Source organism: Arachis hypogaea, chromosome 17, assembly GCF_003086295.3.
Source record: "Arachis hypogaea cultivar Tifrunner chromosome 17, arahy.Tifrunner.gnm2.J5K5, whole genome shotgun sequence".
Lineage (NCBI taxonomy): Eukaryota > Viridiplantae > Streptophyta > Magnoliopsida > Fabales > Fabaceae > Arachis > Arachis hypogaea.
Genome location: NC_092052.1, coordinates 4,367,388 through 4,371,986, shown reverse-complemented (window position 1 = coordinate 4,371,986; position 4,599 = coordinate 4,367,388). Strand labels below are relative to the sequence as shown.

The 4,599-nt window shown below is 41.0% G+C and overlaps 1 long non-coding RNA gene across 1 annotated transcript; it reads right to left on the bottom strand.

Moving 5' to 3' along the window:
* Nucleotides 1-601: 601 nt before the first annotated feature.
* LOC140181026 (uncharacterized) lies at nt 602-4,302 on the bottom strand. Its single transcript, XR_011875529.1, has 2 exons — nt 4,269-4,302; nt 602-1,010 (listed from the first exon to the last, which is right to left on the bottom strand). It is a non-coding gene; the product is annotated as an uncharacterized lncRNA (long non-coding RNA).
* Between the last annotated feature and the right edge of the window lie 297 nt (nt 4,303-4,599).

Below are 4,599 nucleotides of genomic sequence, written 5' to 3'. Positions count from 1 at the left end.
GTAAAGGAAGTATTGGACTCGTTGTATGGGGAGGAGGGGCGCTTCACCTCGTTGTGGGATCAGAGGAAGCAAAACTCGGACCCTGCGAACTGTGTCCCTCGAAATATAAAAAAAAAAATACCCAGAACAAGAAAAACGGAAGATCCGAATTTCACGTTTCAAATTTCAAATTTCATCAATTGCAAATCGGACCATGCGATTTGTGAAGCAAAATTTCATGACCAAAGAACTCGCATGGTCCGAGTTGTGGACGCTGAGTTTTTTCAATTTTTAACACAAATCGGAGGGGTGTACTCTCACAATTTTAAAAAATACCAAAAATTACCATGTTAAAGTATATCATTCATTTTGTTTCCATATCAAAATTTTTTAGCCGCTAGTGTTAGTGAATGTTAAAAGGGAGCACACTGTTTAAAGGGTTGCCTTTCACTTTTTATATTTTGCAGGCCGCTGGTGTGGCACACTCCCTCTTCTGCATGTGCTACATCGATCAGTTCAATGGTATGTGATTGTAAACCCTTTTTTAGACTATGCTATGCAAGTTTGCCTTTGCTCGTAACTCTCTACATATAAGCTTAAATATATTTGATTTTTTTAACCATTTTAATACCAAAAGCTTATTTATATTTTAGACCTTCCATATGCATTAGCAAGCCTTTCATTCTTTAAACGGAAAACATATATACTGTATCAACTTTAAATCTCTATGAATGTCCATCATACAATTTATTTTTCTACACTGTATCTACCATGTATGTGTTGTAGCAAGGGGCAAAAATTTTATAAATAAAACTCATATCCTATCTAATAATAAATAAATGATATATTAGCATAGAATACACGACAGCTATATTAAAATAAAAATACTCATCCAAAGTGTGACACAAATTTTAGCATAGCTATGTGATGTGTCAGCAGCTGCAGAGGGAGAAGGGTTTGTGGGCAGCGGAACTGAACCAAACACATTTGCACCAATTGAGTTTGTGGTGTTCAATACTGATGAACTAGTACTGCAATAGAATACACGACAGCTATATTTTTTTTTTTTTTGAGCATCAAAGTCTTTACAGGTGAGAAAATGTGAGAATGATAGATCGAGAGCGAGAGAGGTGGGAAAACACAGGGGAGGGTGGGAGTTCAAAATCACACAAACATGATAAAGATCCTAGAGTTTGGAACAATGAAGAGTATCAACGATTAGAGCTTGAGTCTTTCTCTGTCTTCGTCGACAATTTGCCAGCAGACATATAAAAAAGAGAACTTTTTCATATGTTCAAATGGACCGACAGAATCATCGACATATATCTGTCGCGAAAGAATAAGAATGACCATGTCTATCTGTTTGCATTTGTGTGATACACTACAAAAGGAGGAGCTTTGAAAGCCGTTGCAGATATGAACAGGATGGTATTGAGAGGCAGGAAACTGTTTGTTGGAGAAGCGAAGTTTAGAAGGAGAACTGTAGTTCAGAGTACAAGGGGCAAAGAAGTGATGGACATTGATAGAGAGAATGATAGAGGGAACAACTCACGGCCAAAAGGGTGACAGTAGCAGAAGAAAAAGAGGAGAGGCAGCCCTCTAATGCCCCAATAAGGTTTCCAATAGTAATGGACGGACAAAGAGGGTTGCAGTACCGATAGTAAATGAGAATGTTGTTTGGTTGCAAAGAAGTATCGTCGGAGGCACGAAGTTGGCGATCAATTTTCATGCATTGCAGCGAAGGATCCACAATGAATGGCCAGGTGTAACGCACGTAAGGGAGCTAGGAGCATATAAAGTAATGATAACATTTGAATATGTGCTCCTTGCTGAGGAAGCCTATACTTTTCGAATGAACGAGTTACTAAAGATGTTTCATAAGGTATGGAGATGGGACGAGACGGAGAGGAGTGAGTCTAGAAGAGTGTGGCTAGATTGTTATGGAGTCCCACTACACGCATGGTCTTTTCGCAGAATCGGGGAGCAATGGGGGGAGGTGGTAGAGTGTGATAAACTAACAGAATCATGTAATTCGTTTAGTGTTGGTCGGGTACTGATTGATACGTATATTTATTATATGATTAATGAATGGGTGCACGTTATAATCGGTACAAGTGGGTTTAACGTCCTTGTACGAGAAGTAGGGGGGAGGTATATAGGGATGTATGCTTTCCGGAAAGTAAGCAAGGGACACAGGATAGACATATCCTTGATGGAAGAGAGTTGCAGCATAAAGAATACGGTGGCATATGGCACAAGTGTGATGAGCAGGCGGAGGTTGTCTGGGACCAGGCGGCAGTTCTCATGACGGTGGAAAATAGGATGGACGAACATGCTAAGGGTAGGCTCGTAAATTCATGTGAAATTTTAAATGAGTAGAATCATATGAATTCAAACTATTGCCCTGGGAATGGTAGTTACGCGAAATTAAAGGAAGGGGAGGATTCTCAGGGTTCATTCCATATCAATGATGAGGCGGATTCCGAGGAAACAATATCTCAAATTTATTATGTATGTAACGGTAATCAAACTTCTATTGGTACAAGGTATGGAATTGGGCTGAAATCTAACAGGCCCGTCAAAGAGGGAAAAGGATATGAAACAGGAAGGGGGAATAGGGCTTGCATGGGCCTCCAAATCCGGGTAGGAGCCGACCCGACTCCCATCATGACCCGGAATGAGAAGAAGCTGCCGGGTCATGTTGCACTCCTCACGCCAAGTCCTGCGACAAGCGAAGCTGAGCCTGGGAGGCGGCAAGGACTGCACGATGGCCAGGGACGGGTCACGCTGCCGACGGGGGAATCTGCCACCATGATAACTCGGCGTGACGGTGGAGTGCGGATCGTAAATGCGGCGAGAACGGGGGAGTGCAGAACGGAAGGAGATGGTGGCCAGCAGCTCGTGCCGACGGAGGAGGGGCGGGAGAAGACGACGGCGCTGCTTGCGGAAGGGAAGGTTGGAGACGGGAATACACTGTCCGATGAGGGAGAAGGAAGGCGAACCAGGAACGGAAGGGGCATGAAGACAGGTCCGATCCAAGCACAACGAGAAACCTGTAACTCAGAAGACAGAACACATGGTATTGGAGGTGCGGGCCATGGCAAGGATATTGGTAGTGTTATAAGCCGTGACACAGCAGAGAAGGAGCAGAATATAGGTGGCAGTGCAGGTTTGGGTCTGGAGGAGGGGAAAATCGTGATGGAGGATTTGGCTCCGGTAATTGAAAACGCAGAAGAGAAAAATTGCGACATCTGTACACAATTTGAACAGGGCTGGGGGCTGACTTGGAGGGCGATAATGACTACCACATTGAAGAACAAAGATCGAGCTGGAAAGAGGAGATGGCTGAGAATAAAGAGACTTGGAATTTGGCTGTGGAGTCAGGTGCTCAGTGCAGCGATGAAGAGGATATCATGACTATCTTGCAGGAGCATAATGAAGCGATTGCTTTGAAGAGACGACAGGCAAAGCAAAAAGCTAAAATTCGAAGAAGCCGCCCAAAAACTCGTAAACAGGTGTGTAATAACTTTATAAAATGATTCTAGGTTCATGGAATATTAGGGGGTTGGGAGGTTCAGGAAAAGTTGGTATGTTGAGGTACTTCAAAAGTAAGTTTATATTGGATATGTTGGGGTTGGTAGAAACGAAGAAGGAACTTGTGACTAATCTTGATGTATTTCGTATATGGGGTAGAGACGGAGCATGTTGGGAGTTTGTAAGTTCAATTGGCGCTTTTGGAGGGTTATTGTTAATTTGGGATGAAGGGGTTTTTAAATTGACTAATTGCTACAAAGAAGATAGATGGCTGTGTGTAGAAGGGGTGGTGGTAAAAGATAATTTTAATTGTACTATCTGTTTGGTGTATGGACCTCGTGAAAGAGCTGAAAAGGCCTCTGTTTAGGAAGAACTGAGCTATATTGCAGGACTGGTTCCAGGTGCCGTTTTGTTGTTTGGGGATTTTAATGAAATCTTGCATTTGGAAGAAAGAAAAGGTGCGACTAGATTGTCGGCGTCGGCAGAAGATTTTAGAGCTTGAATAAATGATATGGAATTGACAACGGCGGTTGCAGATTGTGTTGCTCAGACCTTCTCATGTGCTACGACGTGGTGTGATAAATAACTCATGTTGTTGATGGCTATAGCGAAGATGACATAGGAGTTATCTTTTTCTGCTTTTAGTTTCATGCTCCACCTGTGTGTGTTGAGCTTCTTTTATTCAAAAAAAAAAATTATTCTATTTTTTTTTTTAAGGAAAAAAAAAAGTAGGTATATTGGCAAACGTGGTTCACCTTGTTGATGGATACTGACATGTAGTAGTGCCTGAAAAACAGGTAAGTACATTAATTAATTAAATTGTCTTAAAATAAAAAAATTAAATAAATAAATATAATAGAATTATTATTTGAACAAAATAATTCCAATAAATGTGATACATACAATACAACACTTTTTTATTCATATGTTACTTTTTTCTTATGTCTCATTTATACTTAGTATTCACTTTGGTCATTTTTGTATAATGAAAAAATTAAAATGATGAACAAAAATACTTCTGGATACCAGTGACAAATTGACAAAACAATTTTTGAAATGAAGTAGCTTTTTGAGAAGCAGCTTCCT